This window comes from Eulemur rufifrons, chromosome 16, assembly GCF_041146395.1.
Source record: "Eulemur rufifrons isolate Redbay chromosome 16, OSU_ERuf_1, whole genome shotgun sequence".
Lineage (NCBI taxonomy): Eukaryota > Metazoa > Chordata > Mammalia > Primates > Lemuridae > Eulemur > Eulemur rufifrons.
Window position 1 is genome coordinate 46,791,011 of NC_090998.1, and position 14,845 is coordinate 46,805,855.

A 14,845-nucleotide genomic window follows, 5' to 3' on the forward strand; every position below is an offset into this window, starting at 1 on the left:
ATGTAATTAACGACAGTGCTCACTAAATTTTACAGCCTTCAAAGCTGGTATCTGAAAACAGAAAAGACTATTCCTTATAGAGTAATCATTTTGCATTGAGTTCTCAACATAAATAGATACACTGCTTAAGTGGCTGGTGTCACAAATTAGATGAATTTATATAAAGTTTTGGTTCTTTCTAAAGTATCTGGCCATTGTTATCTTTATTCAGCAAGTATCCAAGGCCAAAAAAAAATTGTTTTGGTTGAATTTAGACTCAAATAAACATCAAAAGTTAAATGTTATTGTGGTACTATATATTCAGTTTTCCATTTATGTATTTTTTTGAACTGAAATTAAATGTCAGACAATGATTGATGATTTTACATTTGAAGTTTAGAGCTGGTAGGAACCTGGAAGTGCATCACATTTTATATATGAGGAACTGGGTCCAAAGAGGGTAAGTAACAACAGTTATTGGTAGTGCTGAAACTAGAATCAAAGTCTCTATTTACTTGGTGACAAATAGAGTTAATAGTTTATTAATGAATGTTCATACTGTTTTTGAAAGGGAAATCATATTATATACTTTAATGCATTTCCATTTTGAAGTATAGCAAGATAAGAGCTGGCAATTAAGGTGATTATTAAAATAATGTACATTGTATAGTGTGCCACATCTTGTTGCATAGTGATATTTTCCAGATTCACCAGTGGCATTCTAAATTTGTATATTTGGTTAAATTTATATAATCCTGTCCTTCTGCCTTTATATGGATATGCTTAGATATTCAAGTTCTGCTTACAAAAGGAGAACCGTAAGATTAGAGAAGAGAATATTGCCAGTTCTCATTTGGATACTCACTAAAGCCATGCTGACAGGTTCATAATATATAAGTTTGATATTCAAGTGGCTGAAGTTTTACTGATTAAGGAAATTTAAAATATGAGTCAAATCAAAAGTATGCAAATGTATATGAAATATCTTCATTTAAAGCTTGACACAGTCCATATACAATTAAAAGGTAAATTATTTGACATGATGATAAAAAGATTAAGTTTGAGATTCCAACAACTAAGACTATGGTTTTTTAAAATTGTGTATGTATAGATTTCTTATTATGTTTTTAGTAGTCTCTTCATTTTGAATAATAGAGATTTATATTCAGAACTTGGCTTGCTCATATTAATAACTAAGTGCTATTCTAATTCCCTGTGGCCATTGGATATCCGTTTATTTCTCAGTTTCCTATTCAGAGTACACAAATAAAGTTACCATCAAAAAGTGCGTCTCCATTCCTGTTTAGCCCTTTATCAGATATGCTTCATGAATTGCTTTAAAAGTTTACCAAGGTTCTTTGGCAGTTACCATAGATATTAACACACACACACACTCATACACACAAGATTTATCTACAAGGAAGAGAAACAGAGGATATCAATACCTTCAGTGCTATAAAGGGTGTAGGTTTCTGAAAACCTAGCTTAAAGTCTCAGTAGTGCAATTAACTTGATTTGCAAATCATGGAGAAATCACATAACCCATAAGAGCCTCTGTTAAATGCACTGTAAGTAGGGGTTATAAGAATAATAATAATGCTTCCCTTACTTGTTTTATGTAAGAATCATGTGAACTTACATCAAATTGTATCTGTTAATTATAAATCTTTTACAAGCACTTCCTAGGGTTGTCATGACAAAGTACCACAAACTGGGTGGTTTAGTTTCTTTAAAATTTATTTATTTATTTATTTATTTATTTTTTATTTCAACATATTATGAGGGTACAAATATTTAGGTTACAATGCCCCACCCAAATCAGAGCTTCCATCCCCCAATCGGTGTACACCACACTCAGTTGTGTATATACCCATCCTCCCCGCTCCCATCTGCCCAATACCCGGTGAATGTTACTACTATATGTGCACTTAAGTGTTGATCAGTTAATACCAATTTGATGGTGAGCATATGTGGTGCTTGTTTTTCCATTCTTGGGATACTTCACTTAGTAGAATGGGCTCCATCTCTAGCCAGGATAATACAGGAGGTGCTAGATCACCATTGTTTTTTGTGACTGAGTAGAACTCCATGGTATACATATACCACATTTTATTAATCCACTCATGTATTGATGGGCACTTGGGTTGTTTCCACATCTTTGCAGTTGTGAATTGTGCTGCTATAAACATTCTAGTGCAGATGTCTTTTTTACAGAATGTCTTTTTTTCCCCTCTTTGGGTAGGTGCCCAGTAATGGGATTGCCGGATCGAATGATAGTTCTACCTATAGCTCTTTGAGGTGTCTCCGTATTACTGTCCACAGAGGTTGTACTAGTAGGAATTTATTCTCTCTCTTTGTTTAGAGGCTAAAAATCTGAAATCAAAATGTCAGCTGGGCTGTGCTTTCATAGAAGCATCTAGGGGAAGATCCCTCCTTGCCTCTTCCAGCTTCTGGACCCAGGTAACTCCAATCTATGCCTTCATTTTCACATGGCACTCTTCCTGTGTCTGTGTTTTCATATGGCTGTCTTCTTATAAGGACGTTGGTCATACTGGATTGGAAACCCACTCTACTTCAGGATTACCTCATCTTAACTAATTGTATATCTGCATTGGTCCTGTTCCCAAATAAGGTCACATTATGAGGTATTGGAGGTTAGGGCTTCAACATATCTTTTTTGAGGGACACAATTCAATCCACAACAGTCTGCCTCCTGACCGCACCCCACCAAATTCAAATCCTTTCCATATGAAAAATACATTCACCTGATCCTAACATCCCCAAATGTCTTAACCATTCCAACCACAACTCTTAAGTACAAATTCTATCTAAAGCAGTTATGGGTGAGACTTGGGGTATAGTCCTTCCTGGGCCAAAATTCTTCTGCATCTGTGGACCTGTGAAACCTAGAAAACAAGTCAGTTACTTCCAAAATACAGTGGTGGTACAGAGAGAGAATAGGCATTCTCATTCCAAAAAAGAGAAATTGGATGGGGGAAAAAATATGTGTCAGTGGTCTAAAGCAAGTTCACAGCCTAGCAGGGCAATTTTCATTAGGCTGTAAGGTTTGAGAATAATTCTCTGTAGTTTGATGCTTTATCTTCTGGGCCTGCCAGGGTTAAGGCTTGCCCGCTGGGCAACAACTCTGCCCTCTCAGCCCTGGTTGGTGGTCCTGACCCCTAGAATGAAGGAGGTGGCCCCACCATCTAGAACTGAGGAAGTCCCATACCCAAGGCCTCTGTATCCATGGTTCTGCCCACCGAGTTAATCTTCCTTTGTTTCATGCTGTCTCTGTTCTTTTCAATGCAGACTGGTGGTGTTTCTGCTGGTATAAAAATTTCCAAAACCTTGTCAGCCTCTTGTGCAATTCACGGGGGTCCAAGCCATCAGACAAGAGGGTCTTCCACACATCTTTTCTATATACCTTCATCTCTATTCCTGAATTTGAGGTTTATCGTTCTTTTTGCATAGTTTACTATATATGTATGTTTCTGCATATACTATTTTTATAAAGTTTGATGAGTTACTAGACCTCATGTATGGGTATCTGAACTAGTCCTTTTAAAAAGTCACATGTTTTATTTGTTTAATAATATGTTTGAAATGATATGGCTCAAATATATAGCTTTAACTCATTCATTTTAACACCATAGATTCCATTCTATGAATATGTATACTTTAATTATCCATTCTCTCATTGATATACATTTAAAGTATTTCTAATTTTTTAACTTTTATATGCCATGCTGCTAGAAACATTCTTTTACATTTCTTCTTGTGCACAAATGTGCGTGCCTATGATTGAAGTTCATGATCATAAGATATACACATTATTGACAAGTGATTTTTGAAGCGTAGGAGAGTTGTCATTGCTCCACATCTTGTGCTTGTTTGGAAGCTTAGAAATCTAGGCTTTAAGCCATGGAGTAGCTTCAATCAGTTTTGTTGTGAAGTTCACCTATATGCCCTTGGCTCCAGTGTAAAAAAACTGTTGTTCTAGGTTTTTCTTCCTTCATTCAGAAGGGTTGAGGATATGGAGGGCAGGCCCAGACCAGCACCAGGCCTGCATCAACAAGACAGACTTTCTCCTCTCTCATCTTGCATGGAGTACTTAGAGTCCTCTCTGTCATGCAGAACTTCTGCTTCATTGACTGTTTCCAGTCCCAGATTCCTGCAGGCTCATCCTTTCACTACATTGTTTCCATTCTGTTTCTTGGCAATGGAGATGTTTATTGTTGTTGTTGTTGATATTGTTATTATAATCACTTTTGTTATTTAATTTGGCTTTCTTTTGTCAGACTTTTTCATCACCATGTGCTTGCAGCAGAGAGGTTACATCCAAATGTAAATTTACAAAAGTATCTTGATCTATTGGGTGACTTTTGACTAAAGCGGGACAGCACATAGTTAGGTATGAAGTGGTTGGACGTTCTGTATTGCCTGCTTCAATAAGATAGATCATCTTTGAATTCTGATTGTGCGGGTTGCAAAAATGACATTCTTATAAAAAAATCAAAGAGCCTTATTTTTACTCTTACCTAAAGGGAAGGCTATGCCATCTTCATACCAAGATGGTTCTGCAAGTCTACTTTATGGTAGTCCAAGGACTTTAATTCACATGCAGTTTTGGATCTAGTCAGCTATTTGAACCAAAGTTTGTTTTTTTTTTTTTTTTTTTTTTTGAGACAGAGTCTCACTCTATTGCCCAGGCTAGAGTGAGTGCCGTGGCGTCAGCCTAGCTCACAGCAACCTCAAACTCCTGAGCTCAAGCGATCCTCCTGTCTCAGCCTCCCGAGTAGCTGGGACTACAGGCATGCACCACCATGCCCGGCTAATTTTTTCTATATATATATTTTAGCTGTCCATATAATTTCTTTCTATTTTTTTAGTAGAGATGGGGTCTCGCTCTTGCTCAGGCTGGTCTCGAACTCCTGAGCTCAAACGATCCGCCCACCTCGGCCTCCCAGAGTGCTAGGATTACAGGCGTGAGCCACCGCGCCCGGCCATGAACCAAAGTTTTAATGAAGCCTTGGAATTCCACACTATGAAGCATTAAAGAGTTGACTTTGACTTAGAATATTTCGTAGGCCTCATTTCTGTCACCTCTATCATAAAATAACTTTCAAGACTCCTATAAAATTTAGAATTTTGAGTAGTGTAGTAAGCATGTCAGGATGATTTTGCTACATAATATTGCCCCATATAATGAAGCTAACCTGTTGAATAAAATTTTTAGTATTTTTTATATGGGTAGAAGAACATTTGCCAAAAATGATGAATTGGTTTTGGCATAATTAATATTGAGCTGTTCGTTCTGACAGTAATTGGCAAATAGATTCGGTTGTTTCTTGAAACTGGTTCTGAAATATACTATTATAGTAAGACCATGTCATCAACATAGACAGAATCAATACTGAAGTTGAGAGTCCCATGATGTTGAACAAAATTAAGCTGTAACTCAGTAAGGTGATGACCTGTGTTACTTATAGACTAGACAAGTTGCCAGTAAATATGCTTTTTTTTTTTTTTTTGGTCCACTGGAAATCCCTCACATATTTAATTTTTGTTAGCAATAATATATTTTAAATTAACATTTAATTAATATATTTTATTCTCTTTAGTTTAGTCTAAAAATCATAGAAATAGTGAATAATTATCTTATATAACCCAAGAGGACATTGGCTAAGATGAAGAACATATCACAATATTCATGTCTTACCCATAACACTGAACTTAGTATTGGAACAATTTTATAAAGATGACACCATGTTTTTAATTCTGTGTATCAGTTCTTACAAGTGACTTCAGTCTCTGTTGGATTTTGCTGTGATATTTGTTGGAGCATCATCAGTTATCTTACTCCTCTTAGTTCTCTAAGGATACCATCATCTCTCTTGCGAGGGATTGCTGCACACATTCTTGTTGGATCCTTTTTCTCTTCTCTTCTCATCTAACTAAATCATGCTCATCATTCCAGGCTCAGCCAGAATGTTTTTATGATCTCCCCAGGCTTGTTTAGTTATACTGCCTTATACAATGGTTATTGCCATAGACCGGCTTTTCTCAACTAGAGTTTGATGAGAAAATTATGCTTAATGACATAAGTCTTAGGACCTAATGCATCCATTGTTTAGATTTAGTTAACTTTTCCCCTATGCATTGAGGCACATGATATTTATGTAACATTAGGAGAACTAAGAAAATAGTCACTCAAATCATTTTCTGTTTTCAGAGGTTCAGATAACCCAGCTGAAAAGACTGCCATAGAGTATTATAATCTTGTTTCCTTATTTGTTGTTATTTCCCAAAGGATTGTATATTCTGTGAAGGCATGGGCTACATCTTGTTCCATCATTGTACCCCTAGGGCTAGCACACTGAACTTCTTCTACATAGGAGTTATTAGATAAATATTTGTGAATTAAATGATAGAATGAGGGATGCTTCTTTTGGTAGAATTTTGGTGATAGCTGTTTAAAGTGACAAGTAATTCATATCACAGTATCCAAGGAGCTTAGGTTACATATTAACTACAGTTTATATTTGAAAGGTCCCTTCAGATGGATAGAGCAGAGGACTCTCTGAACCATGTTGATACTTACTTACTGTCCGGGAACCAGTGTTACATTTGTTGCTAGGAGGTCTGTTTAGGTTAAGGCAGTGTCCTATGCATTGTTATCAGCTCACTTAAGGAAGACGTGTGGGAGGAAAGTGTAGAAAAGAGGAGGAAGGTGGCAGAAATAAAGCAGAGAAACTATGTTCCAATAAAAAAGGCTAAAATTTAGGCAAAGATTCCAATCCTGTGGGAGCTAGAGTAGGAACCAGCAGTCAAGACAGAAGTCATGCTATAGAAATTGGGGTACATTTGGGAAGTCTGTAACGCAGGTGACATTTGGGTGTCCCGATCAGACTGGATGTGATGAGACAAAAGATGGATCAAATTCATACACACTAGAAGACCTGAGGCTTCTAAAATACTAAGACTCAGTTATAATTGTCCCAGAGAGTGGTAGTGCTGATCATCAGTTCTTAGGCCATCTTACCCATAACTGAGTGAATCTGAGTCAGCAGGGGTGATGACAGAACAAGGCCATGTGTTTTTCATTATTCTGCAGGCTAGCTTGGGTTCTTTTATAGGATAGCGATGACAAGGGTCCCAAGAGACCTTTGAGACCTGGCAAGAGAGGACAGGCTCAAATGTACAAATAGTTTTGAAGTATCTACTTGTTTCATATTTGTTATTGTCTCATTTATTGGCCACAGTATTAGGGACTGAAAGTTTATGTCCACCCAAAATTCGTATGTTGAAAACCTTAATACCCAATGCAGGGGTATTTGGAGATGGTGCCTTTGGGAGGTAATCAGGTCATGAGGACATGATGCTGGTCTGATGATATTAGTGCTCTGATAAGAAGAAATACCAGAGAGCTTAATCTTGCTCACTATTTTCTGGGACCAACCAAGGCCAAGTGTTCCACACAGCAAAAAACCCTCACCCTTACCCAACTATGCTGGTATCCCGATCTCAGACTTCCAGCCTCCCGAACTGTGAGAAAATAAATTACCATCACTGAAGCCACTGTGGTATTTGGTTATGATAGCCAGAGCGGACTAATGTACACAGCAAGCCATGTGACCAAGCCTCGGAGTAAATGTAAAAGGAAACTACTTAAAGAGGTAAATACAGTGAGGGGCATTATTTGTGGCCTATTTTGCAATGGTCTGTGGCCGTAATTGTGCCATAGTCTTGAATAAATATGGTGCATGATGTATTAAATTTCGTGTAGGAATGATACATTAATGAATTATGCTTCTTTTAATATAAAATAGTTTAAAAAGCTAACCCTTTAGAAAAAAATGAACTGGGTCAGATATTCTGTTAGTACTTCTGCTTTCTATGTTATGCACTTATAATGTAAATTTTAGGACAAGTATGTGTTTTACTGTGTTTAAAGGCTATCTCACACTTCCCAGTGGATATACACATGAATCCAAATGACAATGCAGGCTAAATATTCATTAAATCTGGCTTCACATAATCTATGCAAAACTTAAATTTTTTTATTATTTTATTGCCAGTTGACCTTCAGGCAAATTGTCAAGAAATTTATGAGGGTAACAGCATGAATCTCTTTACCCAGGTATCTCCTGGGTAAAATATGACTCATGGCTTTCTTGCTCCTGAAATGATTAAGTCTCAAACCTGAAGCTGACAACAGAGTCATTGTATAGATTGATATTCTCAATGACTAACATCTGACAGAATTTGCTTCTGATTTATTACACTTCTAGGTAAAAACAATTTACTTCATTTTTTAGTAATTTTACTATGGTCTTTCACTAATTGGATGAAAAAAATTAAATTTCTTTTATATTGAGGACATGTGCAGTTTGAATAAACTAATCCTTTAAATTAAACTCTTATTTTTTGAAGTATCATTTCAATTTTTTTTAGTATGCTAACAGGATTTCTGCTCTTTTCTTTTTTGCTGTCAAGTAGCTCCTGATTTTTTTAATTGTACCTAACAGTAAATTATTACTCATATAAAATCTATTTAGTAATTATTGGATTTTTAATCACCATTTATCCATTCAAGAAAAGCAAATGTACTTGAAAAACAATCATAAACAATTAGGCACAGCCCTCACTAACTGAGCTTGTAATTCCTGGAAAATAGAGGACTAAAAAATAGCTTTTCTATTACTCCTCCGGAGTACTTTGAATTATTACAATGTTTTAAATATTTTTTAAAAATTAAAGTATGCCACATTAAAGAAGTACACAAAATATGAAAAATGGAGGGAGGGAGCATAATATATAATTTTTTCTAGCATATTTTCATCTGCTAAGGAGAGAAAGGAACATTATTATTTATTGTATGTTTTCTATCTTATTTAAATATATTTGATAAATGCAAAAGGTTTTAAGTAACATTTGCGTAAGGAAGCATATTTATGTAATAAATATCCAGAAGTCTATCATTCAACTGAAGAATTTACTAGAATATCACCTGAAATGAATTTATTCCTCTCCTGTTTCATCCCCATGCTGTGCCCACAGAGATGACTATTATTTTAAACTTTGAGTATTTTAGCCCATTACTTGTGTTTTAGTTCTATGCTTAGTGTTTTATCTCATAATAGAAAGATTTAAGAAGTAATTATGAATTTTTTGACATTTTGAATTTATAATGGAATCTAGGATGAGATCCTGGGGCTCCAGTCTTTTCATAAACTACATTTTGCTTTCTAGTAAAAAGATAAAATTGGAATTTGTGTGTGAGGAGATGATTCTAACAGATCATTATGGGATAGGCCAAAGGCCTACTGGAAGCAGTAACATTCAGACTGGAAAAACTTGAATACTGAACATGAAATTTTGAACAGATATTCTTAAAGGAACTTTAAATACTTGTATCCAAATATTAATGAAGCCAATGGTATTTCTAAATTACTTAAATTCCTTCCAAACTAAACACGTTATCTTCTTCTAGTTGCTTCGTAGCTCTCAGATCTGTCCTCCTGTTTCCCAAAGCCACTGCTTTGTCATGACTTTTCTAAATTACTGCAATAGAATCTAACTATTTCTTGCTATTCTCTGTCTCCAACTGTCTTCTTTACCCCATCTCTAGGATCATTTTCTAAAATGCAAACTAAGCAAATCATTTCCTTAAAAACTGAAACTCAAAAACCAGAATGTTATTTCCAAAGCTTGAAGATGAATAGACTGTGTGTTTTTCCACCCTCATCTTTCTCCATGTACATGTGTCATGGTGCCGTCTTTTACTTCCAGGACATATCACCTGCCAATCCCACCCCAATCCCTGTTATTACCACTCATGATCCCACCCTACCCCAATTCACCCCAGGAGTGAATCTCATTCACCTTTCAAGACTCAGCTCAACCAGCTCACTGTGATCTTAACTCCTCTTGATGAAATTCCTTGACTATCACCATTTAGGTTAGGTTTTTCTCCTCTTAGCCTCACAGAAATCTGAATTTACCCATTTCACGTTGTTTGTAATACAACATAATTATCTGCTTCATAGTTAGCTCCTAGATTGTGTTCTTTTATAGATTAAAGACTGTATGTTTTAGTCATCTTTGTATTTCTAATGTCTGGCACACACAGTCTTTATCATAAAATGATATACTGAGTAAATGGTGAGTGAATGAATGAATGAATGCTGGAAACAAGAAGACATTAAATGTAATGTTCTGCTTTGATTTGATCATAAGAGCAGAATTAGAATGAAGAAAGAAGCTTGGTAACGCTTACTTCTAAGAATAAAAGCTCAGGGTGGAGAGTTATTGCCACTGAAATGATCATCTCAGAGAGAGGCAAGATCTGTAACTGAAGACCAGCACAGTTAAAACTCCATTAACTGTGGAACTTACTTATCCATGTTTATTATTTTTGCTATCCCCATGTGTTTTTCCACAATTATGATTAGTAACAACCTGAAAAAGAAAGATGTTTTCTGCCTAACTTAAGGAGCACCAAGGAAAAGCAGGTTAGGGAGATTATCCCACTTTGCAGTCAATAATGCCAAGTATAGCACTTTTGCAGAGAATAGAGAGGAAATGAACAAGAGGACTAGAAACTAAGCTGAGCCCATGAGACCTGTAGCCAAGAAGTAATAAAGTAGGAATTAGGTGCGTTGGTCCCAAGAGCTTCCAAGAGCCCTGGGGCTGAACATCACAGAGCATGGGAGACTTTTTTCAATATAGTGTTTTCCAAATATTAGATAACCAGGTTTAAAAAACAACCTTGGAATTTCAGAATTATATCTAGTCTTATTTCTCTGAGACTAAAAATGAATTATATTCATTACTATTGTGTTTTGGATTGAGAAGAAGCCAGGGAGAACAGGAGGTTCTTTAGCTTATATTTTTCAGAAGAAAACAAGAATTCCTCTACATCTTACTTTCCTTGGCCACTTTCTGCTTGCAAACTTTTTTTTCTAACCTTTATCCCTAATAGATTGATATAATATTTATCAAAATACTCTATTTTCTTTTTAATGTGCTCTTTTATTTCTACAGATTTAGGTTTTTTGTTACATAGATGAAATTTATAGTGGTGAAGTCAGGGATTTTAGTGTACCCATCACCTGAATAGTGTACATTGTACCCATTCAGTGATTTTTGGTCCCTCACTCCCCTTCCACTCTCTCACCTTCTGAGTCTCCAGTGTCCATTATGCTACTCTGTATTACCATGTATACCCATGCTTTAGCTCACACTTTTAAGTGAGTTCATGTGGTATCTGGTTCTCCATTCCTAAGATATTTCACTTAGCATCATCTTCTCCAGTCCCATCAAAGTTGCTGCAAAAGACATCAGATTTCATTTCTTTTTGTGGCTGAATAGTATTCCATGGTGTGTGTACGTACACATAAACACACACACACACACACACACACACCATTTTCTTTATTCACTCATCAGTTGCTGGGCAATTAGGTTGATGCGGTATCTTTGCAACTGTGAATTGTGCTGCAATAAACATATCAGTGCAGATGTCTGTTTGATATAATGACTTCTTCTCCTTTGGGTAGAGACCCAGTAGTGGAATTGCTGAAGCAAATGGTAGGTCTACTTTTTTTGTTCTTTGAGAAATTTCTACACTGTTTTCCATAGAGGTCATACTAATTTACATTTCCACTGACAGCATATAAGTGTTCTGCTTACACCACATTTACACCATCTCTTTGTTTTCTGATTTTTGATAATGGCCAGTTCTTTTTTGTAGGTCTGATAGTATTCAGCTGTGAATCCATCTGGTCCTAGGATTTTTTTTTCTTTTTGGCAGATTTTTATTGCTGATTCAATCTCATTACTCATTATTGGTCTGTTCAGGGTTTCTATTTATTCCTGATTCAGGCTTGGGAGGTTGTGGGTTTCCAAAAATTTATCCATTTCCCCTAGATTTTTTCGTTTGTGCACATAGACTTGTCTGTAGTCATCTCAGTTAATCTTTTGTATTTCTTTGGCATCAGACCCTAATTCCTTCTGACTTGTAATGTTTCTACTGAGAAGTCTCCTGTTAGTCTGATGAGTTTTCCTTTGTAAGTTACTTGATGCTTTCATCTCACAACCTACAGGATTTTGTCTCTGACTTTAACTTTAGCCAATCTGATGATTATGTACCTTTAGTAATGTCCTATTTGGAATGAATCTTCCAAGAGTTTTATGACCTTCTTTTTTCTAGATGTCTAAATCTCTAGCAAGACCAGGGACATTTTCCTCCATTATTCCCTCAAATAGGTTTTTCATGCTTTTTGCTTTTAGTGCCTCTCTGTCAGTGATACCTATGATTCTTATGTTTGGCCACTTTATGTTATCTCGTATTTTAACAGCAGACTAGACCAAGTAGAAGAAATAATTTCAGAGCTTGGAGATGAGGCCTTTGAATTGACACAGTCGATCAAAAATAAAGAAAAAAAGATCCCTATTTTGAATTCCATATCTGACATTTCAAGAATTTCCTTTTGGTTGGAGTCCATTGCTAGAGAGCTAGTGTAATCCTTTAGGGTTTTTTCATATTGCCAGAGTTTTTTTGCTGGTTCTTTCTCATCTGTACTCTATTCCTTCAGCTCAAAACAGATAGCTTTGTGGTTCACTGTTCTCCTCTGCTGGGAACCCTGCTGCTCAGTGTGAAGAGCTGTGGTACACTGCCTTTTGGCTCATGCAGGTAGGTACCCATTGGGATGTTGCTGGCAATTTGGGTCGATTGGACCTCAGACCCCTGGAAGAATGTTGAGATGCCCATGGTGGTGGACCGTGTTAAGTAATCCCCATTCCCCAGGTCCCTGGATGGTGTACTTGAGTCCTGGGGGAACATATTGAGACCAGGCCTAAACCTCCCTGAGTTTGGGCACTGGCTGTGATAGTTAGGGGTGGGATTATCTTCTGGTCCAGAAGAATGCTCAGACAGGAGAAAGGAGAATGCACTGTGAGCCTGCGACAGGAAGGGCAGGCCCCCCTTGACAAGGTTAGCAGAGGTAGGCAGCTGTGAGACACACAAGCAACTCACACCTCCTTTTAATGGAAGTGACAGTGGTCTTTGCCCTTCAGAGACACAAAAGTGTCCGGATTCCTAGCTCTCACCCTGGCCCAGCTGCAGGAGAAGTGGTGTAGATAGTTCAACCTCCTGTGTGCAGAGCTACCAGGCTGGCTATGGGCTATGGCTGAAGTGCTCTGGCAGGGGATATGCAGTTGTGCCAGGAACTTGACTCCAGGGAGGGCAGGCTTTACCCAGAAAGGACAAGCAGCTGAGGAGAGGACTGCTAACACTGCCCTCCTTAAGCAGAAACTGTAGTTTTTACTTGGATGCCAATAGTGGCAGCAGTGGGCCAGGCAGGTAAATGAGTTTCAGTAGCAGTGGCAGGATGACCCTCTGTACCCCAAGTGGTGCTGGTGGGGACACCAACCACAGCCGCAAACACATAGCTCTCAGGCTCTCCAGCTGTCTGCAACAGTAGTGTCACAGTGCCTCTCAGAGAAAGGAAGGGGTTCTGTCTTCATCTGCAATCCCTGTGCACAGAGCCACAATGCCAATGAGGTCACTATCACCACTCTCAGCTCCTCAGGCAGCTCCTTGTTCGCCCACCCCAGCCTCCCCTGGCAGCAGCAGCAGTGGCTAGGCCTTCTCTGCTGGCAAGGCAAAATACAGAGTCTGTGCCACTGATGGTGTGGAGTCACCTTTCACAGCCCCAGGCTGGGAGCTCTCAGACTCTAGAAAGCTCATACTTTGGTTTTCTTTGTCGCCAGAGCCACCCTTTTGGCACGTTGCACTGTCCTTCCCCCATGGGTTAACACTCCCTGTGAGACAGAGCACTGAGGACCCTGAAGCACCTCTAGGTCCACCAACTCTGTGCTGCTGCAGTCCTCTGTGTGGACATGGGGGATGTCACTGGGAACTCCTAGGATGTGGAGAAACTGGGGATTTGTTCTTCGGAGAGGATGCAGTCCCAAGACAATGTTCTCACAGTGGTACTGCCACAGCTGCCCAGGTCTGGGGCAGGAGTCAGGCAGCCGAGCGGGAACTCCCAGTCTGGTGCGGTGCCCTGGAGGGTTGTCCAAATCACTGGCCAGGCCTGTGTCAGGTTTGCATGGGTAGAGGAGGAGTTCTTCCTCAGTTGGGATCACAGCAGTCACAGAAGGAATATGGAGCACCAAAACTCACTCACCCTTTCCCTGCAATGTCGAGTCCCTCTGGGCTCCTGCCAGTCTCTGATCTCCCGTGAGTTGGCCTCTTGCTTCCTCCTCCTGTTAGATTCGTCTGTGTGGCTATTCCCTGATGTCCTAGTTCCCAGTGTCAAGAATGAGTACTGGTACCCAGTCAAGCCTATGACAGAGTGATCACAAACACAGAGCAGTTTTGTACAGTTTATCACATGAAAGAAAGAATGAAAGCAAAGAAGGAAACTACACAAAGTGAAAATATTCAGAGAGAGTTGAACCGGTCAGTCTTCAAGAGTGGAGAAAGATGCTGAAGTCTGAGCACATGCTCCCTTTTATAAGCTCACTAGTTTGTCCTGCCTTTCTCCAGGCAGGATTGATTGTCCTTTTCCACCTTTTGGGGTGGTTGACAGGTTGGTGTTCCATAACAGGGTAGGTTATATAACAGTTTCCTTACTACTCAGGCATCTTCCCCAGAATTCCACCAAGCTCCACCCATCTTATGCTAATTAGATGCTAATGAGCTCTAGGTCAGTTAAGGGTTACTAGGAACTTTTTCCTATTACATGTTCCCACCAGGGAACAGTTCCTAGCCGCAGTTTGGTTCCTAGCTACAATTCACTTCCTGCTCTCTGCCCTAAGCTACTTCCTTGCCACCTGTTTACCCTCCACCAGACCT

General features: G+C 38.4%; 1 protein-coding gene across 5 annotated transcripts in view; it reads left to right on the forward strand.

Annotated features, from left to right (window-relative positions):
- Window positions 1-14,845, forward strand: part of SLC16A7 (solute carrier family 16 member 7) — a 92,611-nt gene that overhangs the window by 734 nt on the left and 77,032 nt on the right. The window contains exons 2-3 of one of the 5 annotated variants that reach the window (XM_069490068.1): window positions 2,342-2,439; window positions 12,579-12,676. The exons of 2 other annotated variants lie outside the window; for them this stretch is intronic. The gene's annotated coding sequence lies outside the window, so the exon portion shown is untranslated. The remainder of the gene's footprint in view (window positions 1-2,341; window positions 2,440-12,578; window positions 12,677-14,845) is intronic. 2 more of the 5 variants (XM_069490070.1, XM_069490071.1) reach the window with 2 other exon arrangements.